Genomic DNA, 27,943 nt, shown 5'->3' with positions numbered 1-27,943 from the left:
ACTGGTTTCAAATATGAAAAGGAGTACGCCAAGGCTGTATATTGTCACCCTGCTTTTTTAACTTATATGCAGAGTACATCATGAGAAACGCTGGGCTGGAGGAAGCACAATCTGGAATCAAGATTGCAGGGAGAAATATCACTAACCTCAGACATGCAGATAACACCACCCTTATGGCAGAAAGTGAGGAAAAACTAAGGAGTCTCTTGATGAAAGTGAAAGAGGAGAGTGAAAAAGTTGGCTTAAAGCTCAACATTCAGAAAAATAAGATCATGGCAACCAGTTCCATCACTTCATGGCAAATAGATGGGGAAACAGTGGAAACAGTGGCTGACTTTATTGTTGGGTGAGGGGGGGGGCCTCCAAAATCACTGTAGATGGTGATCGCAGCCATGAAATTAAAAGACACTTACTCCTTGGAAGGAAAGTTATGGCCAACCTAGACAGCATATTAAAAAGCAGAGACATTACTTTGTCAGCAAAGGTCCTTCTAGTCAAGGCTATGGTTTTTCCAGTAGTCATGTATGGTTGTGAGAGTTGGACTATAAAGAAAGGTGAGTGCAGAAGAATTGATGCTTTTGAACTGTGGTATTGGAGAAGACTCTTGAGAGTCTCTTGGACTACAAGGAGATCCAACCAGTCCCTTGGACTTCAAAGAAATCAGTCCTGGGTGTTCTTTGAAAGAACTGATGTTGAAGCTGAAACCCCAGTACTATGGCCACCTCATGAGAAGTGTTGACTCATTGGAAAACACCTGATGCTCGGAGTGATTGGGGGCAGGAGGAGAAGGGGACTACAGAGAATGAGGTGGTTAGATGGCATCACGGACTCAATGGACATGGGTTTGGGTAAACTCTGGGAGTTGGTGATGGATAGGGAGGCCTGGCATGCTGCAGTTCATGGAGTCACAAAAAGTCAGACAGGAATGAGCAACTGAACTGAACTGAAAGACTTAAAGCAGCAATTTTATCTGCAGTCAACTTCGCTTTTCCATGGCTCATCCCTTCTCAGCTACTCCCTGGATTTGGAGTGGTTTAGTCAGCTCCCAAAATTGTATAAGAAAATTTCTCATAGTAAATTATTTATGTGTGCATGTGTGTATTTTTATACTCTATTTCTGTTCCTTGGTCAACCTTGACTGATATAAATTTAAACTGTTTCTCTATAGTTAGAATTTTAACTGTTTCTAATATACTTGTAATGCATTTGGTAATTTATCTATTTGACAATTGTGTAAATGTACCAAATTACACATTTTATAGAAGGAAAACATTTCTTACTGCTGAACTCAGTCATAGGTGTCCTCAGAGGCCAGAAACAATGGAGGAGGTGAGGCCTCTGGCCAGCTGGGGAAGTACACTGACATTCAGATAACATTTAATAAGTGATATCAGGACATTCAAAAAGAGTTTGATAATGTGCTATTCAAATGAACTATATTTGTCCAACATCCCTTAGTCCCTGTGCTTCTAGTAACAAACCATAGATCAACATCCTTCATTCTCTTTCTGCAGCTCGCCTGATACCCTGCTGCATTCACTATTGTCCAAAGTTGCCTGAAATGGAGCTCTGACTTTTAGTTGTAACCACGAGAAACATTTTCATACTTGGAAAGAACAAGAGGAAGAGGGCAAAGTGAATATTTGACAAAGAAAGCTGCAAATTCTCTACCTGAGAATTTCGTGAGGATACATCTGTTATGATACCATGTCAGGTATGTGGTTGCATGAATAGTAGAGGCTTCCTTATTGCTGACACGCATCCACCTCTCACTGAGAGAAGGGTGAGGCTTTGTTATTTAATTGAGGTTAACAAAAGAGAATGTGTTAGATATCACTATAATATTATGTATCTTTATTCCATTTATGTTTTGTGGTTTCACACCCAAAAAATATGTTTGTTATTTTTAGTGTTTAATATTTATGAAACTTTCATACAAGGGGGAAAGTTTTAATAATTGATTTTATTTCAAATCTATTTAATTCCCCTGGGCAAAGATTTATCACACTGTCAGTTAGCTCTTGGCTGTCACAGATGTGCCTTCAAATCCTCCTCAGATTTTAACAGAACACTTGTGCTTTGTTTTGATATCACTGCATGCTTATGCATAAGGCATTTGGGATTTGATCTAGAAACTAATTATATTTTAGCAACTCTGAAATTTCAGGATTTCCTTCCCATAATGCCCACATTCACTCTATTGAAAAAGTGAGTAAACGATTAAAATAAAGTTCTTGGGGCCCTTTGACTATATCACTAATGACCCCAATGTGTGTGTGATTCCATTTCATCAGAGAACACAGAAATTTAAGATAATGAAGATTTTTTTTGTTAAATTTTGAGCAAAGTTCTAGTGTCCTTTAACTGTATACAGAAACAAAGCAAATATGTTCCAAATGATATGGAGTATTGTTCTTTCCTGTTTTATGCCAAAGTTTAACCACTCTCTCATCTCTTCCATGGGGCTTTCCTGGTGGCTCAGTGGTAAAAAATCTGCCTGCTAATGCAGGAGATACAGGTTTAATCCCTGGGTTGGGAAGATCCCCTGGAGAAGAAACAGCAACTCACTCCAGTATTCTTGCTTTGGAAATCCCATGGACAGATGAACTAGGTGGGGTACAGTCCATAGGGTTGCAAAATAGACACAGCTAGGTGACTAAACAACATCTCTTTCAGAGAGAACTAATGTATATTATCAAGGGTATATTAGTTTGCTAGGGCTGACTTACTAAGGTACCACAGACTGGGTGACCTAAATATCAGAAATTTATTTTCTCACAATTCTGGAGCCTAGAAATCCAAGATCAAAGTGTTGGCAGGGTTAGAATTTTTCTGAGGTTCTCTTCTTGGCTTGAGATGGCTATCTTCTCCCTGTCTTCACATGGTCTTCTCTCTGTGCATCTATGTTCTAATCTCCTCTTGCTATAAGGGTACCAGTCACATGGGATCAAGGGCCACCCTATTCAGTGCATTTTAACTTAATTACCTCATTAATGATTCTATCTCCAAATATAGGTGCTTCAACAAATGCTTGGGTTTTTTTAAATTGTTGTTGCGGCAGGAAGAGACAAAATTCAGCCCATAATAGTGGCATTTAACATTGAATTTTCAATTTATTTGGATAAGGGTATAAAGACATGAGCCTTATTTTTTTTATTATTTTTAAATGTTATTTTATTTTATTTTTTTAACTTTACAATATTGTATTGGTTTTGCCATATATCAACATGAATCTGCCACAGGTATACACGTGTTCCCCATCCTGAACCTTCCTCCCTCCTCCCTCCCCATACCATCCCTCTGGGTCGTCCCAGTGCATGTTTGGGTCTTAATTAAGGCTTTGTTTCTCAAAAGCCATCTAAAGTTCACAGCAGAATCAAAGAGAAGGTGCAGAAATTTCCCATATAACTCCTCCCTCCACATATTCATAGTCTATTATAAACATACTCCACTAGAGTATGATATTATGGTTTAATCTTGGTGTTGTATATTCTATAGATTTAGACAAATGTACAGTGACACCTATCTGCCAATATACATTATGGTATCAAACAGTCAGCCTTCTGTATCCATGGTTTCAGCATCCACAGATTCAACCAGTTAGGTATTGTGTGTATGTTTATAACCTGAGATTGGAATCCCCAGAATTCAACGTGGAGGGCTAGGCAAACTATGGGGCTTATACATCTGAAAATTTTAGTATCAGGAGGATATTCTGGAATCAATCCCTCATAGATACCAAAAGACAACTGCCTCTCTTTTTCACTGCCCTAAAAGTCCCCTCCAACCCCTGAAAAACACTGCTCTTTTTATTGTGTTTTGCCTTCTCCAGAATATCATGTGTAGTTGGGATGACATAGTATGTAGCCTTTTCAGATTGGCATCTTTTACTTGTTGTTGTTCAGTCACTCAGTCACGTCTCACTCTTTGTGACCCCATGGACTGCAGCATGCCAGGCTTCCCTGTTCTTCACCTTCTCCTGGAGCTTGCTCAAACTCATGTGCATTGAGTTGGTGATGCCATCCAACCATCTAGTTCTCTGTCGTCCCCTTCTCCTCCAGCCTTCAATCTTTCCCAGCATCAGGGTCTTTTCTAGTGAGTCAGTTCTTTGCATCAAGTGACCAAAGTACTGGGGCTTTGGTTTCAGCATCAGTCCATCCAATGAATTGTCAGTACTGATTTCCTTTAGGACTGGCTGGTTTGATCTCCTTGCAGTCCAAGGGACTCTCACTTACAGATATGCATTTAAGGTTCCTTTATGTCTTTTGATGGCTTGAAAGCTCATTTCTATTTAGTGTTGAATAATATTTCATTTTCTGAATGCGTAGCAGCTTATCCATTTACCTACTGAAGGACATCTTCATTGCTTACAAGTTTCATCAGTCATGAACAAATCTGCTATAAATATCCATGTGCATATTTTTCCATAATGTAATTTTTCAGCTCTCTTAAATGTGATTGGTGGATCATACAATGAGAGTATGTTTAGTTTTGTAAGAAACTACCAAACTGTCTTCCAGAGTGGCTGTACCATTTTGCATTCCCATTAGCAAGGAATGGTTGTTCTCGTTGCTTTTCATTCTCTGCAGCATTTGGTGTTGTCAGTGTTCTGGATTTTGGCCCTTTTAACAGTTTTGTAGTGGTATTTTGTTGTTGTTTTAATTTGCATTTCTCTGACAATATATGATGTGAATATTCTTTTCAAATGATTTTTGCATCTGTATATTTCTGCTTTATTGACTATGCCAAAGCCTTTGACTGTGTGGATCACAATAAACTGTGGAAAATTCTTCAAGAGATAGGAATACCAGACCACCTGATCTGCCTCTTGAGAAATTTGTATGCAAGTCAGGAAGCAACAGTTAGAACTGGACATGGAACAACAGACTGGTTCCAAATAAGATAAGGAGTACGTCAAGGCTGTATATTGTCACCTTGTTTATTTAACTTCTATGCAGAGTACATCATGAGAAACGCTGGACTGGAAGAAACACAAGCTGGAATCAAGATTGCAGGGAGAAATATCAATAACCTCAGATATGCAGATGACACCACCCTTATGGCAGAAAGTGAAGAGGAACTCAAAAGCCTCTTGATGAAAGTGAAAATGGAAAGTGAAAAAGTTGGCTTAAAGCTCAACATTCAGAAAACGAAGATCATGGCATCTGGTCCCACCACTTCATAGGAAATAGATGGGGAAACAGTGGAAACAGTGTCAGACTTTATTTTTCTGGGCTCCAAAATCACTGCAGATGGTGACTGCAGCCATGAAATTAAAAGATGCTTACTCCTTGGAAGGAAAGCTATGACTAACCTAGATAGCATATTCAAAAGCAGAGACATTACTTTGCCAACAAAAGTTCGTCTAGTCAAGGCTATGGTTTTTCCTGTGGTCATGTATGGATGTGAGAGTTGGACTGCGAAGAAGGCTGAGCACCGAAGAATTGATGCTTTTGAACTGTGGTGTTGGAGAAGACTCTTGAGAGTCCCTTGGACTGCAAGGAGATCCAACCAGTCCATTCTGAAGGAGATCAGTCCTGTGGTTTCTTTGGAGGGAATGATGCTAAAGCTGAAACTCCAGTACTTTGGCCACCTCATGCGAAGAGTTGACTCATTGGAAAAGACTCTGATGCTGGGAGGGATTGGGGGCAAGAGGAGAAGGGGACGACAGAGGATGAGATGGCTGGATGGCATCACTGACTCGACGGACGTGAGTCAGTGAACTCTGGGAGTTGGTGATGGACAGGGAGGCCTGGCGTGCTGCAATTCATGGGGTGACAAAGAATCGAACATGACTGAGCGACTGATCTGATCTGATTTTCTTTGGTGAGGTGTTTCTTAGGGTATATGGCCCATTATTTAATCGGGCTTTTCATTTTTTCATTTTTGAGTGTTAAATCAAAAGTTCTCTGCATATTTTGGATGACAGTCAATTATCAGATGTGACCTTTATAAATATTTTCTCCCAGTGTGGCTTGTATTCACATTCTCTTCCCCCCTTTTCTTACAGAAAATTTTTTTTTTATTTTAATGAAGTTCAGATTTATACACTTTCCCCCCTGGATCTTGCCTTTAACATTGTATCTAAAATGTTATCACCATATTCATATTAAATGTCATATTTTCTTATCCTTTAACTTATTTTTACTCATTCTCACATAACTTGCAGAGAAAGAACTATTTCTTTCAGGAAAAAAAGTCACTTTAAATTGACCCTCTCGTCAGGTGGAAAAACTGAGTGAAATAGAGAAAACTAGTTCAATTAATTAGAATATTTCCTGGGGACTCTCTAAGGAAAATCAGAAGAGGAAAAAAAAAATCATTGAGATTTAAAATAGATTTGGGGAGGAGGACAAAAGAAAAACCTCATCCCAAGCTATTATGTAATGATGAGCCAGGAATCAGAACCATGAGTAATATAGTTCAACGCTATACAGTAAAATCTATAATGAAGGATAACAAAGGACATAATCAAAGTTGAGAACTGAGAGGTTCTTTGTGCTTTTCTCAACCAAGAGTACTAAGAAGTCTTTGTAACCCTACACTCTTCCACAGCTCTCTGTAAGGCACCTTAGGAGCTAATGTGACTGTGAAGATATTTGGGGACAAATAAAACTTTAAACTGAAAAAAAATAAATAAAAATAAAATAAAATGTTATCACCATATCCAAGGATATATAGGTTTTTTCCTAATGTTACTTCTAGTATTTCTATAGTCTTACATTTTACATTTTGGTCTGTGACCCATTTGGAGTGGGGTTTTTTGTATTTTATATATTTATTTATTAGCTGTGCTGTGTCTTTGTTGCTGTGTGGGCTTTTCTCTAGTTATGCTGAGTGGAGGTTACTCCCTAGTGGTGATGCACAGGCTTCTCATTCTGATTGGCTTCTCTTGTGAAGCACAGGCCCCAGGGCTCATGGGTTTCAGTAGTTGTGACACGAGTGCTCAGCAGTTGCAGCTTCCAGGCTCTAGAGGACAAGGTCTATAATTGTGTCTCATGGGTTTAGCTGCTGTGCAGAATGTGGGATCTGGGATATTCAGATCAGGGAACAAACCCATGTCTCCTGCATTGACAGGTGGATGCTTTACCACTGAGTCACCAGGGAGGCTCTGAGTTAGTGTTTTGAAGGGTATAAGTTCTCTGCTAGATTCATTTTTGCATTTGGATGTCTAGTTGTTCCAGCACCATTTGTTGAAGAGACTGTCCTTGTTCCATTAGATTGCCTTCCCTCATTTGTCAAAGATAGGTTGATTATATTTATGTGGGTATGTTTCTGTACCCTCTATTCTGTTCCATTGATTTGTCTATTGTTTACCAATACCATACTCTGTTGATTAGAGTAGCTTTATAGTAAGTCGAAAATCAGTAACATCTGTTCTCCAGCTTTGTTCTTCTTCTTCAGAATTATGTTGACTATTCAGTCTTTTGCCTTTCCATATATACTTGCTGAGATTTTTGTCAGAGTTGCCTTGAGTCTATGAATAAAATTGGGAAGAACTGACAATATTGAATCTTTCTATTCATGAACATGGAATCTCTCTATTTAGTTATTTGATTTTATTCATCAAAGTTCTTTTAGTTTTCCTTATGTGCATCTTAGATGTATTTTGTTAAATTTATAACTATGTATTTCATTTTTTGTACTAATGTAAATGGTATTGTTTTTTAATTTCAAATTCCACTTGTTCATTGCTAGTATATAGGAGTGTCAATGATATTTTCAGGAGTCTTAAGCATTCTGAAGAACTTTGCACTAAATCTTACCCTAGAAATGATAGATTCATCATGACTTTCAAACTCTTGAGTCAAATATTAACACTAAATATTAACATGGAATTAGTTTATAATTATTTATTTATTTAAATATGCTGAATTAACTACATCTTATCTTTTGCATCTGTGCTATATTTTAAAAACATTCCCAATATCAATTGTATGTAACAAGTTAATCTCAGAATGATTTTGAAAATATTTAAATCTTACAAGCAAATAAATTACCAGAAATAACTTTAAGTTGATTTTACTTTGAAGTGTGTTTTGATTGAAATATACACAAGTTAGATATTCTCAGCCTACCATATACAGCTTGCATGAATACAAACCAATTTTTATATCAGCAGGTACCAAGGTTGTTATGCAATTAAGTGGAGATGGAATGCATTTTTAAGTTAATTAAAGTAATCTGCTAGTTTTGTTCTATTTTAGATACACAGCCTTAGAAGTGTAGATTGTATTGCTCATTCTTCTAGGTTTATGACATATTAGTTCTGTTGCTGGCTTCCCAGATGGCTCAGTGGTAAGGAATCTGCCTACCAAGCAGGAGACTCGGGTTTGATCCCTGGGTCAGCAAGATCTCATGGGAGTAGGAAATGGAAACCTACTCCAAAAGAAAATCCCATGGACACAGGAGCATGGTGGGCTACAGTCTATTGGATTTCAAAGAGCTGGACATGATTTAGCAACTAAAGAACAGCAGCAGTATCTCTGTTGCCAGGTTTTGGGTTTTATATTTTATTTTTCCCTTAACTCCCTGCTTAATAATTTCAATAGTACACATTCTTATTTTAATGTGTACTTTCCTAGTGGCTCAGCTGGTAAAGAATCTGCCTGCAATCAGGAGACTCAGGTTCAATTCCAGGGTCCGGAAGATCCCCTGGAGAAGGAAATGGCAACCCACTCGAGTACTCTTACCTGGAGAATTCGATGGACAGAGGAGCGTGACAGCCTACAGTCCATGGAACTGCAGAGTAGGACACGACTGTGTGACTAACTTTCACTTTTTTTCATATGTATATTTATTTAAATATTTACATCAGTGAAAATCACACTCATTTAGTTTAAAAATTACCCAAATGGTATACATAATAAATCTTAGTGTTATTTTACTATTGTTGTTTAACGATATTTTTCCAATTTAACAATGCTCCTCTAATAGATCTAGTTACTCATTTGACTACTGCATGGCAAAGTCTATCTCCGACTGTTTATTAGCATAAAAAATGCTAAATTAAATCATGTTGTAAAACTCTCTGATACATGTATAAGACTTAGAGCTAAGGGGTAATTTACTTTTATCAAAAAGTGCCCATTTCCATTCCAGAACCACTGATAAAGCTTACTATATCAGACTTACTATAAAGCTACAGTAATCAACACGATGTGGTATTGGCAAAAGAATAGACAAATATTTATTTATTTATTTTTGCTTTCTTGTCTGTATTCAAGGTCATGTGATTTTAAAAAATAGAATCTGATACTTATTTTCTGTCACCAAGGCTCCACCCATAGCCCATATTTTCTCAAAAACCTGTGTGAGAAGAGATTAAGAATATTTCAGTAGCCTGAGCAGATGTTGCTGCCTACTTCTCTTCATCCCCATGCTGAGAACTTTGAGCGCTAATAGGGAAGTGCTGACTGTTAGATCAAGAGGACACCTGCAAGACTTTAGGCAGTTTGCAACCTCAGGTAGAGTAGCAATAAATTCAAAAGTTGGGGAAGTCCATCTACCCTGACACTTCTCCTTGGCTACAGGCTTTTCAGCAACACCATATTTTTTTATTTAATTTCTTTAGTCTTTCTATAGGAGCAGAGGACAGGTATGTTTTCCCAAGTCATCTAAGAGGAATATTGCCAAAGAAAGTAGGATTTTCTGAGCCAGCATCCACTACATCAGACCCAATGAGTGTGTCTCCTTGTGGCTATATGTATGGCAGTGATCATATAATACAGAAGAGAATGTGTTAAACAGAGCCATGGTGATCAGTCTACAATAAGATGCCTTGATTAGAGCTCAACCTTGGAATCTGTACTCAACAAATGATAGATCTCCCAGAAAGATGTCTGAATCTGCTTAGTAAAGACTCTGGGGATGAAGCATGAAACAGTAGATGGGGATCAAGAAGCAGCTGTCAGCATGAGTACTGCATTCTGGCTGGTGCTGCTAGAGGATATGACTCTGTAATAAGCTTAATTTTCAGAGGCCACAATGGCCTGCATCTCTAGTAGAAGTGTCTGCAGACGCCATCGATTTTCTTTCTGAAGGTACACTCTTTCCTCTGAGGTTCAGTTTTGGTGACATCCACCACATAGGAATTTATGGTTATTTGATCCCTTCTACAGGTTTTCAAGATCTTTCTGTGTTGTTGGGTGTTGTCATTATAGACATGCCTGAACTGGCTAAGTCCGCTCCTGCCCCTAAAAAGGGCTCTAAAAAAGCTGTGACCAAGGCCCAGAAGAAGGAGGCAAGAAGCGCAAGCACAGCCACAAGGAGAGCTACTCCGTGTACATGTACAAGGTGCTGAAGCAAGCCCATCCGGACACTGGCATCTCATCCAAGGCCATGGGAATCATGAACTCCTTCGTCAATGACATTTTCGAGCGCATTGCTGGCAAGGCATCACGCCTGGCACATTACAACAAGTGCTCGACTATCACATCCAGGGAGATCCAGACCGCCATGCACTTGCTGCTACCTGGGGAACTGGCCAAGCACGCCGTGTCCAAGGGCACTAAGGCTGTCACTAAATATACCAGCTCCAAGTAAATATGCCTAGCCACTGTTAACGGAGGAGTCAATGGCACCCCACTCCAGTACTCTTGCCTGGAAAATCCCATGGACGGAGGGCCTGGTAGGCTGTAGTCCATGGGGTCACTAAGAGTCGGACACAACTGACTTTTTTTTCACTTACAGGTTTTCAAGGGCTCTAGATATTGGACATTTTTCTGAGGTTGTGGCAGGAACCAGAACACAATGCTTTATGAGCCGTTTTCAGAAATACAGAGAAAGGATTATGAGCATCTGTATTTTTTGTGCATTTAATAGTCAGAATGTAGAATCTTACTGTGTGACTTAATTTTTATCTGAGCATTTATTCATTTTCTTCTTTGATGCACCTTCTCATTTTTGTAATTGCCTATTCACTTAATTCCCCATTTCATAATTAAATTTTCTCATTTTTTGTGCACTTTACAATTCTTTTCATATTCAAGTCAATAAAATGTGTAGATTATATATATTACAGATATATTCTTGTAGTGTGCCAACCTTTCTTTAATTACATGATTTGAGTCCTTTACAAATCAGAAAGTCATCATTTTGTTGTAGTCAAATACTGTCATTTGGCTCTCCTTCAGTATTTCTGTTGTTGTTCAATCACTAGGTCATATTTGACTCTTTGTGACCTCATGAACTACAGTACAGCAGGCTTCCCTGTCCTTCACTATCTTCATGACTTTGCTCAGACTCATACCCATTGAGTCAGTGATTCAATCCAACCGTCTCATCCACTGCAGTCACCCTTCTCCCCCTGCCCTCAATCTTTTCCAGCATCAGGATCTTTTCCAGTGAGTCAGCTCTTCACAACAGGTGGCAAAGTACTGGAGCTTCAGCATCAGTCCATGATTGACTGATTTGATCTCCTTGCAATCCAAGGTACTCTCAAGAGTCTTCACTATCACCACAGTTTGAAAACATCAATTCTTTAGTGTTCAGTCTTCTTTATAGTCCAACTCTTACATCCATACATAACTACTGGAAAAATCATAGATTCAACTGACTATACATAACTTTGTTGGCAAAATGATGTCTCGGCTTTACAATATGCTGTCTAGGTTGGTCATAACTTTCCTTCCAAGGAGCAAGGATCTTTTAATTTCATGGCTGCAGTAACTGTGCGCGGTGATTTTGGAGCCCAAGAAAATAAAATCTGTCACTGTTTCTACTTATTCCCCTTTTATTTGCCAGGAAGTGATGAGACTGTATGCCATGATCTTCATTTTTTTGAAAGCTGAGCTTTAAGCCAGCTTTCCCCTCTAATTTTTCACTCTCCTCAAGAGACTCCTTAGTTCCTCTTAGCTTTCTTCTATTAGGGTTATGTCATCTGCATATTTGAGGTTGCTAATATTTTTCCTGGCAATTTTGATTCTAGCTTGTGAGTCATCCAGCCTGGCTTTTCCCATGATGTCCTCTGCATAGAAGTTAAATAAGTAGGGTGACAATACACAGCCTTGATGTACTTCTTTCCCAATTTAGAACCAGTCTGTTGTTCCTATCTGGTTCTAACTGTTGCTTCTTGACCTGCATAAAGGTTTATCAGACAGGATATGTATTCTGGTATTCCCATCTCTTTAAGAATTTTCCACAGTTTGTTGTGATCCACTCCACATGGTCAAAGGCTTTAGTCAATGAAGCAGTAGTAGATTTTTTATTTTTTTAATTCTCTTGCCTTTTCTATGATCCATCAGATGTTGGAAATTTGATCTCTGGTTCCTCTTTCTTTTCTAAACCCAGCTTGTACATCTGGAATTTCTTGGTTCAGTACTTCTGAAGCCTAACTTGAAGGAATTTGAACATAATCTTGCTAGCATGTGAAATGAGAGCAATGGTATGGTAATTTGAACATTCTTTGGCATTGCCTTTCTTTAGGATGAAATGAAAACTGACCTTTTCTAGTCCTGTGGCCACTGCTGATTTTTCCAGATTTGCTGGCATATTTAGGCAGTACTTTAAGAGCATTCATTGTCTTTCAAGATTTTTAAAAGCTCAGCTGGAATTCCATCACCTCCACTAGCTTTCTTAGCAGTAGTGCTTTCTAAGGCCCACTTGACTTCACACTCTAGGGTGTCTGGTTCTATGTGGAGCAGCTTTTTTTCCTGAGTTTTGTATAATTATTCCTTCCCATATCAAATTCCTTCTATTACGAGTACAGGAAGTATGAAGGGAGATGGAGAGACAACCGAGTCACAGCAATGCTAGAATCTGCTGTCACCACTAAGCTAAAGAGACAAAGGGAGGAGGTATTACCACTTGAAGCCACAGAGAAAAAGCAGGCTTCCAAGTGAAATCCTGAGTTAGGGTTGGTAGAGTAAAAACAAGACTGTCAGTTACATGCAAATTTCAGGTAACAACTGTTCCTCCCAAGAGATCATTACTGTTACAAATAAACAGGCTTCTCTTTCTTCCATCCTTCTCCTTTTCTTCTATCTTGCAGTATTTTCTATTGGCTGAACTCAGCGAGGAACCAGGTGACAAAGCATGCTAGAAAATACAGCTGATAGAACGAGGACTTGATCTGAGAACAAATGGGCTAAAAAGCCAGTATGGAATCGTTTCCACTGGATTTTTAATCAGGGCAATCATCTGTGGCTATTCTACAGATTGGCCTGGTCAATAGGGATTGTTTCTGCCAATCATATTAGTCATTATGGAGTAGAGCTAACGCCAAAGTGTACAATTGAAATCTAGAGTTTGTAGTAAAGTATGCAGGAGTCATAAAGACCTACAGATTTACCTTGTAATTACCTATGTGTGGCAATGGGACTGTCTCATTCTTTTAATTCAGTATCCTGAAGATACTGCTAATTTCAAGGACTCACAACTTCTTACAATCAAGAAAAGATGCAATTTTAATTGAAAGCAAAATGCTATGAATTACTGGCTATTTAAATGCTTTCCATGTAACTCATCACCCACAAAATGAGTCCTATTTAGGATTAAATAGGACTAAATATCATCCTATTTAGGATTAAATATTTAGGATTAAATTAAATATTTAGGATTAAATATCATCCTATTGCATGATATTAAACCCTCTTCACATCAAAACAAAACTGAAATTAAACACCAAACTTTCCTCCATGTAAACTCTAAAGGCTTTGCCTTTTAATTTCTGATATCTAGTTATTTGCTCAATATATTGAGGTTTCTGATCTATGCTAGATAGTATACTTAAGGATTGGGGATAAATTTTAAAAACTATAATTCCTGACTTTAAGGGATGTGCATATGTGTGTGGTTTTGTGTAAACAAACTACAGTAAAAGGTTGATGATGATTTTATTTTTTTAATATTGCTTCAAATATTTCATTTTCCTCTGGGATGATCAAAATATCTGAAATATTTTGTTGTGAAATTAGAAAATAAAAATTTCTGAGTGATATGGCAAATGATCAACCCTTCTAGATTGCTGGATTCCATAATGTGTGGCCTCATTTTTGCCTGAGACAGTCACTTTTATCACTGATGTTTCATTATGGAGTTTGTGGCATTTTTATATGAATCAAATATATTTGAATCAAACACACAACCAAAACAACTTGCAAAGAAAGGCATATTACTTAATTCATTTTAGAGGTCATGCATTAAATTTTGCATTATTAAGTTCATTTGATATATTTTTTTCCCAAATTTCTGTGAACAGTGAGTGAGTAGTTTGTGGAGGAAATTTCCACTATGAAATATAATTAGAAAATGCTAAACATTGGAACAAAAAGTCACCATTGTAATTTTAAGAAATAAACTGACCTTTAGAATATCTGAAAATTCCACTTTGGAAAAATAACTAAATGAAATAATTTAATGTTCAAAATTGCTATTTATCATTTAGTACAATCACTCTGTCTAATGCAACTTCATAGTCTACAGATAAAATATGATTCTTCAACTGTATTACATACTTTTCAGTAAAACAAATTTTTTGGTCATTTTTGTGAAATGTTATTTGCTCAGTCATGTCCAACTCTTTGCTACACTGTGGATTGTAGCCTGCCGAGCTCCTTTGTCCATGGAATTCTCCAGGAAAGAATACTAGAGTGGGTTGCCATTCCCTTCTCCAGGGAATCTTCCTAATCCAGGGATCGAAGCCAGGTCTCCTGCATTACCATCTGAGCCACCAGGGAAGCCCCATTTTTGTCAAAAATACATCCAGTAGTTACGGATTTTTAAAGCAAATGTGATGGCTTATTCACGTTAAGTATAAGACTCCCAAGTGAGAACATTTTAGCAACCCTGTTTGTTTGTATTTTTATTATGGTGGAAGTCACATAATTATCAAACATACAATGTTAACCATATTTGACTGTACTGTTCAGTAGCACTAAGTCCATTCACATTGGTGTGCAACTCTCACCAGTATCCACCTCTCAAATTTTTCACCTTCCTAAACTTAAATTCTGTCCCTATTTAACACTAACGCCCCATTCTTCTCTCATCCAATTCCCAGCTCCTGGAAACTACCAAAGTACTTTCTGACTCTATGAATTTTACTGTCTCATGTAAGTGGAATCAAACACTATTTGTCTGCACCTAAAAGAAGAGTGAAAAACCTGGCTTAAAGCTCAACATTCAGAAAACTAAGATCATGGCATCTGGTTCCATCACTTCATGGGAAATAGATGGGGAAACAATGGCAGACTTTATTTTGGGGTGGCTCAAAAATCACTGCAGTTGGTGATTGCAGCCATGAAATTAAAAGACACTTACTCCCTGGAAGGAAAGTTATGAGCAACCTAGATAGCATATTCAAAAGCAGAGACATTACTTTGCCAACAAAGGTCCTTCTAGTCAAAGCTATGGTTTTTCCAGTGGTCATGTATGGCTATGGTTTTTCCAGTGGTCATGTATGAGTTGGACGACAGAGTTGGACTGTGAAGAAAGCTGAGTGCTGAAAAATTGATGCTTTTGAATTGTGGTGTTGGAGAAGACTCTTGAGAGTCCCTTAGACTGCAAGGAGGTCCAACCAGTCCATCCTAAAGGAGATCAGTCCTGGGTGTTCACTGGAAGGATTGATGCTAAAGCTGAAACTCCAATACTTTGACCACTTCATGCAAAGTGTTGACTCATTGGAAAAGACCCTGATGCTGGGAGGGATTGGGGGCAGGAGGAGAAGGGGACAACAGAGGATGAGATGGTTGGATGGCATCACCGACTCGATGGACATGAGTTTGGGCAAACTCTGGGAGCTGGTGATGGACAGGGATGCCTGGTGTGCTGCGATTCATGGGGTCACAAACAGTCAGACACGACTGAGTGACTGAACTGAACTGAACTGGATGTATCCATATATTGAAATACACTTTTAAGATTAACTTAATATATGTCTTATGGCAACCCACTCCAGTATTCTTGCCTGGAGAATCCCATGGATGGAGGAGCCTGGTGGGCCACAGTCCATGAGGTTGCAAAGAGTCGGACACAACTGAGCGACTATATGTATATATGTATATATATAATGTATGTCTTACAAACAGAGTTTACTTTCTTTCCCCCCTACCCCAGTACTATAGAGTAGCTTCTCATTAGTTTTCTCTTTTATACATAGCAAGGCTTCCCTGTCCTTAACAATCTCCTAAAGTTTGCTCAAACTCATGTCCATTGAGACAGTGATGCTTATCTCTTTGTTTGTACCCCTTCTCCTCCTGCCCTCACTTTTTGCCAGAATCAGGATCTTTTCCAATAACTCAGCTCTCTCTTCGCATTAGCTGGCCAGTGTATTGGAGCTTCAGCTTCGGCGTCAGTCCGTGCAATAAATACTCAGGGTCAATTTCCTTTTCAGTTCAGTTCAGCCACTCAGTCATATCTGACTCCTTGCGACCCCATGGACTAGAGCACACTAGGTCTCCCTGTCTGTCACCAACTCCTGGAACTTGCTTAAACTCATGTCCATTGAGTTGGTGATGCCATCCAACCATATCATCCTCTGTCATCCCCTTCTTCTTCCACCTTCAGTCTTTCCCAGTATCAGGGTCTTTTCCAATGAGCCAGTTCTTCCCATCAGGTGGCTGAAGTATTGGAGTTTCAGCTTCAGCATCAGTCCTTCAAATGAATATTCAGGACTGATTTCCTTTAGCATGGACTGGTTGGATCTCCTTGTAGTCCAAGGGACTCTCAAGAGTCTTCTCCAGCCCCACAATTCAAAAGCATCAATTTTTTTCCCACTCAGCCTCATTTAAGGCCCAACTCTCACATTTGTACATAACTACTGGAAAAATCATAGCTTTTTACATAAAAATCATACAGATCATGGTTGGCAAAGTGATGTCTCTGCTTTTTGATATGCTGTCTAGTTTTATCATAGTTTTTCTTCCAAGGAATAAGTGTCTTTTAATTTCGTGGCAGCAGTCATCATCCACAGTGATTTTGGAGTTCAAGAAAATAAAATCTCTCCCCATTTCCACTTTTTTCCATCTCTTTGCCTTAAAGTGATGCAACTGGATGCCATGATCTTAGTTTTTTATATGTAGAGTTTTAAGCCACCTTTTTCACTCTCCTCTTTCACTCTCATAAAGAGACTTTTTTGTTCCTCTTTGATTTCTGTCATTAGAGTGGTATTATCTGCAAATCTGAGGTTGTTGATATTTCTTCTGGCAATTTTGATTCTAGTGTGTGATTCATCCTGTCTGGTACTTCTCATGATATACGCTGCATATAAGTTAAATAAGCAAGGTGACAGTATACAGGCTTGTGTACTCTTTTCCCAATTTGTAACCTGTCTGTTGTTCCATGACCATTTCTAACTGTTGCTTCCTGACCTGGATACAGGTTTCTCAAGAGGCAGGTCAGATGGTCTGGTACTCCCATCTCTTGAAGAATTTTCCACAGTTTTCTTGAAGTGGTTTGCCATTCCCTTCTCCAGTGGGCCGTACACAGTCAAAGGCTTTCACAAAGTCAATGAAGCAGAAATAGATGTTTTTTCTGGAATTCCCTTGCCTTTTCTATGATTGATCAGATGTTGGCAATTTGATCTCTGATTCCTCTGCCTTTTTCAAGTCTAGGTTTTACATCTGGAAGTTAATGGTTCAAGTATTGCTGAAGCCTAGCTTAAAGGATTTTGAGCATTACCTTGATAGCATGTGAAATGAGTGCAATTGTATGGTAGTTTGGACATTCTTTGGCATTGCCGTTTCTTTTAGATTGGAATGAAAACTGACCTTTTTCAATCTGTGGCCTCTGCTGAGTTTTCCAAATTTGCTGGCATAATGAGTGGAACACTTTAACAGCATTATTTCTTAGGATTTTAAATAGTTCAGCTGGAATTCAAACACCACCACTATCTTTGTTCATCATACTTCCTGAGGATCACTTGACTTCACACTCCAGGACGTCTGGCTTTAGGCAGCGACCACACCATTGTGGTTATCTGGTTCATTAAGGCCTTTGTTTTGTGTAATTATTCTGTGTATCCTTGCCACCTCTTTTTAATCTTTTCTACTTCCATTAGATCCTTGCTATTTTTGTCCTTTATTGTGCCCATCTTTGTATGAAATGTTCCTTTGATATCTCCAATTTTCTTGAAGAGATCTCTACTCTTTCCCATTCTATTGTTTTCCTCTCTTTCTTTGCACTTAAGGTTTTCTTACCTCTCCTTGCTATTCTTCAAAACTCTGCACTCAAATGGGTATATCTTTTCCTTTCTTCTTTGCCTTCTGCTTCTCTCCTCCTCTCAGCCCATTTGTAAGGCCTCCTCAGACAACCATTTTGCCTTCTTCCATTTATTTTTCTTTGGGATGGTTTTGGTCACCGCCTCTTGTACAGTGTGCAAACCTCCATCCATAGTTCTTTGGGTACTCTATAAGATCCAATCCCTTGAATTTATTTGTCACTTCCTCTGCATAATCATAAAGGATTTTATTTAAGTCAAACCTGAATGGTCTATTAGTTTTCCCTACTTTCTTCAATTTAAGCCTGTATTTTACAATAAGGAACTCATGATCTGAGCCACAGTCAGCTACAGATCTTGTTTTTACTGATTCTATAGAGTTTCTCCAACTTCAATGGCAAAGAACATAATCAATCTGATTTCAGTATTGACCAGTTGGTGATATCCTTGTGTAGAGTTTTCTTTTGTGTTGTTGGAAGTGGGTGTTTGCTATGACCAATGTGTTCTCTTGGCATAATTCTGTTAGCCTTTACCTTGCTTCATTTGGTACTCCAAGGCCAAACTTGCCTCTTATTCCAGGTATCTCTTGCATTCCAATCCCATATAATGGAAAAGACATCTTTTTTCTGTCTTTTTTGTTGTTGTTGTTGTTGTTGTTGTTGTTAGCTCTAGAAGGCCTTGTAGGTCTTCATAGAACTAGACAACTTCACTTTCTTCAGCATCAGTGGTTGTGCATATACTTGGATTACTGTGACGTTGAATGGTTTGCCTTGGAAATGAACCGAGACCATTCTTTCATTTCTGAAATTGCACCCAAGTACTGTATTTCAGACTCTTTCATTGGCTAGGAGGGCCACTCCATTTCTCCCAAGGGATTCCTGCCCACAGTAGTAGATATAATGATCATCTGAATTAAATTTGCGCATCCCCACCCATTTTAGTTCACTGACTCCTAAGATGTTGATGTTCACTTTTGCTGTCTCCTGCTTGACCATGTCCAATTAACCTTGATTCATGGACCTAATATTCCACATTCTTATTCAATATTGTTCTTTACAGCATCAGACTTTACTTTCACCACCAGACACATCCACAGCTGAGTATTGTTTCCCCTTTGGTCCAGCTTCTTCATTATTTTTGAGTTATTTCTCTGATTTTCACCAGTAGTATATTAGATACTTACCCACATAGAGGGCTCATCTTCTGGTCTCATATGTTTTTGCTTTTCATACTGTTCATAGGGTTCTCAGAGCAAGAATACTGAAGTGGTTTGCCAGTCCCTTCTCCAGTGGGTCGTACTTTGTCAGAACTCTCCACCATGACCCCTCCGCTTGGGTGGCCCTGAGCAGCCGTGACCCTGGCTCAGAGCTTCGTTGAGTTACACAAGTCTAGGACTCGTGGTCATTTTGGTTAGCTTTCTATATTTGTGGTTTTCATCCTGTCTGCCCTCTAATGGATGCAATTAAGAGGCTTATCTTAGCTTCCTGATGGGAAGGACTGGCTGTGGGGAAAACTGGGTCTTGCTCTGGTGAGAGCAAGTAAATCTTTAATCCAATTGTCTGCTGATGGGTGGAGCTGTGCTTTCTCCCTGTTAGTTGTTTGACCTGAAGTGACCCAGTCCTGGAGTCTGCAGACTCTATGATAGGGCTACAGTTGACTTCTGAAAGGACTTGTGCCAACAGGCACCTCTCAGGACCGCTGCTGGCAGGCCACTGCTGACACACACTTCCACGGGGGACCCTCAGACACATTCACAGGCAGAGCTGCTTCAGTCTCTTGTGGGGTCACTGATCCTTTCCCCTGAGTCCTGGTGTGTACAACGTTTTGTTTGTGCCTTTTTAAAGTGTTTCTCTTAGTCCTGTGGAAGTTCTGACATTGAATCCTGCTATACTTCAAAGTCAGCTTCCCTGGGGATTCCCAGTCTCTTTGCCAGATGCCCAGGCTGGGTAGTCTGATGTGGGGCCTAGAACCTTTGCAACTGTGTGAGAACTTCTTTGGTATTATCATTCTCCAGTTAGTGGGTCACCCAGCTGGCAGGTACAGGATTTTATTTTAGTGTGATTGTGCCCTCCTACCATCTCATTCTAGATTCTCCTTTGTCCTTGGATGTGGGGTTTCTTTTTGGTGGGTTACAGCATCCTCCTTTCTATGTTTTTTTTGTCAGCTAGTTGCATTTTTGGTGTTCTCAAGGAGAAGATGAGTGCATGTCCTTCTGCTCCACCATCTTGTTTGCCCATAGGGAGTGTTCTGACTTTATTCTTTTACATGTAACTGTCCAGCTTTCCCAGCATGACTTACTGAAGAGACTGTCTTTTCTCCATTGTATATTCTTGCCTCTTTTGTCTTAGATTAGGTGACCATATGTAGGTGGGCTTGTCTCTGGGTTTTCTATCCTCTCCCATTGATCTATACTTTTTAATATCTTTAAAGCATATTCATCCTGGATCAGGACATATTTATGTACTGCTTTGTTTTGTTAAGGAATAGTGAATTCCAGCACCAGTCTCATCTCATACATTTCAACTTGAGCTAATGAGGCTGAAAATGTATTTTTTAGGGAATTGATATTTTTATATATTAATTTCCACATTATATCATAATAAACATATAGACATTTTGTTGCTGTTTTTCAGTCAGTAAGTCATGTCTGACTCTTTTGCGACTCCATGGACTATAGACCACCAGGCTCCCCTGTCTATGGATTTCCCAGGCAAGAATACTGGAGTGGGTTGCCATTCCCTTCTCCCTGGGACCTTCCCAACCAGGGATCAAATGCATGTCTCCTGCATTGGCAGGTGGATTATTTACCACTGAACAACCAGGGAAGCCCATATTGACATTTACCAAAATATAAATGTTAAACTCGATATACTGGGAATTAAATAATAAATATTTAACAACTTTTGCCCTTTTGAAAGGGGATAAAATAGAATGGTTTTATCTTTTAGTGTAGCAGGTAAGATCCATTTTGAAAATTCAGGGTAAAAATGTTTTTTCTATAATCATGTTAAGGCAACAATCAAAGAAATATGTTATCTCTGAAACGTCAAGGAGAAAACAGGTGATACAGGTTTTTCATTTGTTTTTCTATTTAAGCCTATATTTCTATTTTTTTTTCTTCTGCAAAACAATAAGGAGGAAAGGTGTCTTTCGGTTCTTTCATTCCCTATGTCTAGTAGAATTAATACGCTATAGCTTGTGTCCTCAAACTCTCACAAACTATTACAAACTGGAAAAATATTTTCATTTCTGAACAGCGTCAAACATTTCAAGTCAAACATTACAGTCTTGTAGACCACTTCTGTGATTAATTTCAAATAGCAGAATTGATGTTATGACTATCTTTTAGAGATTGAGGTGCTACTAAATTGATAAGGATATCCAGTATTGTAACACTGAGCCTACTGAATTACTCCAAAGGCTTAGTCAGAGAATGGAATCCAATATATTTTCAATAAATTTGTGTGTTGTATTTTATAGAAAAGATTTTCTCAAAAGTAACTGATGAAACTACTAAAAGATATACAAATGTGATTTAAAAATCAAAATAATAGAAAGGTTGATCTAGAAAGGAAAATAGATATTTTTAAAATCACCAGATTCAGGTCACACACAGTATTATATAAAGAGCTGAGAAAGTTCAAACCCATTAAGAACAAGACTATTAAAAAAATGTTAAGAATGATTTTAAACATTTTATATATTATTTTAAAAAGCCCACAAAATTAGAAATGTTGTTTATTCCTGTTTAGGTTTTAAAGTGTAATACATAAATAAAAATAACATTTTAAATGAATACAAATAAACAATATTTAAGGATCAAGATAAATAGTGTATTTGACAGACTATGATAAGATGCAGATAAGAAGTCAATAACTAGAAAGCCACAATAAAAATAAAATCAAAGAAATTAGAATGGTAAGATATTAAATGGATTTTATAGTAATATTCAAATGAATATTAAATTAATTCATAAGGGAATGAAAATAACCTGAAATACAAAAATATAAAACAGAAAAGCAAAGCCCAATTATATTGTTTTCCTTTAAGGAATTAAGATAATGCTATTACATACATAGAAAGAAAGTAAGATGCATTTGTAAAGAGATATCATTCATGCCCTTTGACATCTATAAAGACACAAAGCAAAGACACTCTTTTTTAGAAATAAAAATATATATTAGAAAGTGAAAAGAGCTACCACATTATTTCTACCCAGAAGTGTAAATAGATTAAAACTTTCCTGTTAAAAAACATTATTTCTCAGATGTTATCAGTGATTTTAGTCATTCAAGACTTTGAAGAGAGACACTAGAAGCATTATTAGCAAGGGTTGATAGTAAAGTTATGTGTAAAAATATTCAAGGTGCACTGTCTTAATTGCTTTCACATGTTTTGTTTCATTGACTTGCATGCCTCTCCCTATAGGAAGATTAGGCTTCCTCATCCTGCTGAATTCAGGAACAGTTACATGTTCTGTTTTGATGATGAAATGCCATGCGAGATGAAATGATGGTTGTCATTTCTAAGCATATAATTAAACCTGAAACTTTGTCATGGCAACCTCTGGTGCTTCAAAAAGAGACTGTTCATCATTCTAGGGCAGAAATGGAGGTGAGATGAGATAATTCAAAGCTTAAAATGATAAACAGGTTATAGGTGGTAGAAATGAGCTTTTGTTCTAAGCCTTTGAGACCTACAGAGGGGTGGTGAGCCTTTGAGATCTGTTTGGGGGGGGGGGTGTCATTTTTTTATACAACTTAACCGAACCTATCTGGCTAAGCACAATATATCAAACAAATGGAAATAAGCAAGAAATTAGAGGTCAACTTATATACATCAGAGAAACATATTATGGTTACAAGTGCAGAACAAAACAAAGAACCTCCCAATAGAGAGAAAATTATTAACAATCTCTGAACTCTGAATAGCATGATAATAGAAGGTATAATAAAAATGTTCTTAAAATGTTCAGAAGCAACAGAAACACACTCAATGTAACAAGTTCAGTTCAGTTGCTAACTCATGACCGACTCTTTGTGAACCCATGGGCTGCAGCACACCAGGCTTCACTGTCCATCACCAACTCCTGGACCTTGCTCAAACTCATCTCCATCAAGTCAGTGATGCCATTCAACTGTCTCATCCTTTGTCATTCCCTCTCCTCCTGCCTTCAATTTTTCCTAGCATCAGGGTCTTTTCCAACGAGTCAGTTCTTCTCATCAGGTGGGCAAAGTATTGAAGTTTCAGCTTCAGCATCAGTCCTTCCAATGAATGTTCAGGACAGATTTTCTTTATGACTGACTGGTTTGATCTCCTTGCAGTCCAACGGACTTTGAAGAGTGTTCTCCAATGCCACAGTTCAAAAGCATCAATTCTTTAGCACTCAGCTTTCTTTATTGTTCAACTCTCACATCCATACATGACTACTGGAAAACCCATAGCTTTGACTAGACAGACTTTGTGGGCAAAGTAATGTCTCTGCTTTTTAATATGCTACTTAGGTTTGTCACAGCTTTTCTTCCAAGGAGAAAGCGTCTTAATTTCATGGCTGCAGTCACCATCTGCACTGATTTTGGAGCCCAAGAAAATGAACTCTGTCACTGCTTCCATTGTTTTCCCATCTATTTGCCATGAAGTGATGGGACCAAATGCCATGATCTTAGTTTTTTGGATGTTTAATTTTAAGTCAGTTTTTTTAAACTCTCCTCTTTCACTTTCATCAAGAGGCTCTTTAGTTCTTCTTTGCTTTCTGCCATAAGTGTGGTGTCATCTGTATATCTGAGGCTATTGATATTTCTTCCTGCAATCTTGATTCCAAGTTGTGCTTCATCCAGCCAGCATTTTGCATAATGTTTCTGCATATAAGTTAAATAAGCAGGGTAACAATACATAGCCTTAAAGTACTCCTTTCCCAATTTGGAACCAGTCTGTTGTTCCATGTCCAGTTCTGTGTTGCTTCTTGACCTGCATACAGATTTCTCAGGAAGCAAGTAAGATGGTCTGGTATTCCCATTTCTTTAAGAATATTCCACAGTTTGTTGTGATCCACAAAGTCAAAGGCTTTGGCATAGTCAATAAAGCAGAAGCAGATGTTTTTCTGAAACTCTCTTGCTTTTTATATAATACAGTATGTTGGCAATTTGATCTCTGTTTCCTTTGCCTTTTCTAAATCCAGCTTGAACATCTGGAAGTTCTCGGTTCACATACTGTTGAAGCCTGGATTGGAGAATTTTGAGCATTACTTTGCTAGCATGCAAGATGAGTGCAATTATGCAATAGTTTGAGCATTCTTTCCCATTGCCTTTCTTAGGGATTGAAATGAAAACTGACCTTTTCCAATCCTGTGGCCACTGCTGAGCTTTCCAAATTTGCTTGCATATTGAATGCATCATTTTAACAACACCATCTTTTAGGACTTGATATAGCTCAGCTGAAATTCCATCACTCCCCACTAGCTTTGTTTGTAATAATATAATATTTGTTTGTAATAATTTAATAAGTTAGTAATACTATTTTCAATATCTAATTGATTAGTTATCGAAAATGTTTTAGTTTGGGCTGTTAGAACAAACATAGACTGGCTGAATTAAAAACAACAGAAATTTATTTTGCATAGTTTTGAAGTCTGGAAGATTGAGATTCTGGTGCAAACAAGGTCAAGTTCTGTTGAAAATACTCTTCTGGATTGAAGACTGTTAGCTCTGCTTTATCACCAAATGGCAGAGATCAGCGAAAGGAAGCAAGCTATCTGTGACACTTCCAAGGCCACTAATTCTATTCATGGTGGTTATAGTCTCATGGCTTCATATAATTCTAATTGCATCCTAAAGTCTTCACCTCCTAACACTATCACATGGGGGTTAGGAATTCAATATATGAATTTTGGGGGGTGGATACAAATATTCAGTTCATCACAAAAACTAAACGTACTTAAATTGAAATTACAAAGGTTAACACAACAAATTTATATCACACTGACCAAATAGACAATAAATCTAGATGAATTTTAACCTTAATATGGTCCTGTAATATATATATAAGCTTGACACTAATTTCTTTCTTGCTTGTATTTTATATTATTTATATTTATATTTTAGCCAGATATTTTGCTTAAGCTGTACAAAAAATGATCCTCCCACATCTCAAATAGTCATTTGAGAAATTACTACATAATAAATAACCTGGTGCTAAAAGGGAGTTAAAATGTCAATTATTGACTACTTCTAAAATAATTTTTAAAATGAGAATAGTGTTTAAAATGTATGACTGTGGCTTATTGTTTATATTATAGGCAATCTTACAGTGTTTAATTGATTCAAGTAATATATCTGAAAGAATAAAAATATAAAGAATGCATAATTACATAAAAGTGAAAAAATACATTGTTATAAAGGGCAGAGAAAAAGTAGTGTTGAAGTTTAAAGTATTTCCTTTATTTTTTTAATTTTAAATTTATTTATTTTAATTGGAAGCTAATTACATTACAATATTGTATTGGTTTTGCCATACATCAACATGAATCCTTCACAGGTGTACACGTGTTTCCCATCCTGAACTCCGCTCCCACCGACCTCCCTGTACCATTCCTCTGGGTCATCTCAGTGCACCAGCCCCAAGCATCTTGTATCCTGCATCGAACCTAGACAGGCAATTCATTTCTTATATGATATTATACATGGTTCAATGCCATTCTCCCAAATCATCCCTCCCTCACCCTCTCCCACAGAGTCCAAAAGACTGTTCCATACATCTGTGTCTCTTTTGCTGTCTTGCATACAGGGTTATCATTACCATCTTCCTAAATTCCGTATATATGCATTAGTATACTGTATTGGTGTTTTCTTTCTGGCTTACTTCACTCTGTATAATCGGCTCCAGTTTCATCCACCTCATTAGAATTGATTCAAATGTATTCTTTTTAATGGCTGAGTAATATTCCATTGTGTATACATATCACAGCTTTCTTATCCATTCATCTGCTGATGGACATCTAGGTTGCTTCCATGTCCTAGCTATTATAAACAGTGCTGCAATGAACATTGGGGTACACATGTCTCTTTCAATTTTGGTTTCCTCGGTGTGTATGCCCAGCAGTGGGATTGCTGGGTTATAAGACAGCTCTATTCCCAGTTTTTTAAGGAATCTCCACACTGTTATCCATAGTGGCTGTACTAGTTTGCATTCCCACCAACAGTGTAAAAGGGTTCCCTTTTCTCCACATCCTCTCCAGCATTTATTGCTTGTAGACTTTTGGATCACAGCCGTTCTGACTGGAGTGAAAGGGTACCTCACTGTGCTTTTGAATTGCATTTCTCTGATAATGAGTGATGTTGAGCATCTTTTCATGTGTTTGTTAGCCATCTGTATGTCTTCTTTGGAGAAATATCTGTTTAGTTCTTTGGCCCATTTTTTGATTGGGTCATTAATTTTTCTGGAATTGAGCTGTAGGAGTTGCTTGTATATTTTTGAGATTAGTTGTTTGTCAGTTGCTTCATTTGCTATTATTTTCTCCCATTCTGAAGGCTGTCTTTTCACCTTGCTTATAGTTTCCTTTGTTGTGCAGAAGCTTTTAAGTTTAATTAGGTCCCATTTGTTTATTTTTGCTTTTATTTCCAATATCCTGGGAGATGGGTCATAGAGGACCCTGCTGTGATGTATGTCGGAGAGTGTTTTGCCTATGATCTCTTCTAAGAGTTTTATAGTTTCTGGTCTTACGTTTAGATCTTTAATCCATTTTGAGTTTATTTTTGTGTATGGTGTTAGAAAGTGTTCTAGTTTCATTCTTTTACAAGTTGTTGACAGTTTTCCCAGCACCACTTGTTAAAGAGATTGTCTTTTCTTCATTGTACATTCTTGCCTCCTTTGTCAAAGATAAGGTGTCCATAGATGTGTGGATTTATCTCTGAGCTTTCTATTTTGTTCCATTGATCTATATTTCTGCCTTTGTGCCAATACCATACTGTGTTGATGACTGTGGCTTTGTAGTAGAGCCTGAAGTCAGGCAGGTTGATTCCTCCAGTTCCATTCTTCTATCTCAAGATTGCTTTGGGTATTTGAGGTTTTTTGTATTTCCATACAAATTGTGAAATTATTTGTTCTAGCTCTGTGAAAAATACCGTTGGTAGCTTGATAGGGATTGCATTGAATCTATAGATTGCTTTGGGTAGTATACTCATTTTCACTATATTGATTCTTCTGATCCATGAACATGGTATAATTCTCCATCTATTAGTGTCCTCTTTGATTTCTTTCACCAGTGTTTTATAGTTTTCTATATATAGGTCTTTAGTTTCTTTAGGTAGATATATTCCTAAGTATTTTATTCTTTTCGTTGCAATGGTGAATAGAATTGTTTCCTTAATTTCTCTTTCTATTTTCTCATTGTTAGTGTATAGGAATGCAAGGGATTTATGTGTGTTGATTTTATATCCTGTAACTTTACTATATTCATTGATTAGCTCTAGTAATTTTCCCGTGGAGTCTTTAGGGTTTTCTATGTAGAGGATCATGTCATCTGTAAACAGTGAGAGTTTTATTTCTTCTTTTCCAATTTGAATTCCTTTTATTTCTTTTTCTGCTCTGATTGCTGTGACCAAAACTATGTTGAATAGTAATGGTGAAAGAGGGCACCCTTGTCTTGTTCCTGACTTTAGGGGAAATGCTTTCAATGTTTCACCATTGAGAATAATGTTTGCTGTGGGCTTGTCATATATAGCTTTTTGGCGCAATAAGTGCAGGCGGCTTCGACCAGCGCACTAAGCATGGCCGAGAGGAGCTACCCCA

At 37.9% G+C, this 27,943-nt stretch overlaps 1 long non-coding RNA gene across 3 annotated transcripts in view; it reads left to right on the top strand.

The window, feature by feature from the left end:
- Window positions 1–27,943, top strand: part of LOC102399390 — a 174,033-nt gene that overhangs the window by 83,097 nt on the left and 62,993 nt on the right. The window contains exons 3-4 of one of the 3 annotated variants that reach the window (XR_006552397.2): window positions 1,515–1,714; window positions 10,122–10,999. This is a non-coding gene — a long non-coding RNA (uncharacterized LOC102399390). Of the gene's footprint in view, window positions 1–1,514; window positions 1,715–10,121; window positions 11,000–27,943 lie in introns of those variants that run through there. The other 2 variants (XR_006552396.2, XR_006552395.2) reach the window with 2 other exon arrangements.

This window comes from Bubalus bubalis, chromosome 7 (assembly GCF_019923935.1).
Source record: "Bubalus bubalis isolate 160015118507 breed Murrah chromosome 7, NDDB_SH_1, whole genome shotgun sequence".
NCBI lineage: Eukaryota > Metazoa > Chordata > Mammalia > Artiodactyla > Bovidae > Bubalus > Bubalus bubalis.
The sequence above is the reverse complement of the archived record's forward strand: the minus strand, read 5'-3'. Positions and strand labels throughout refer to the sequence as shown.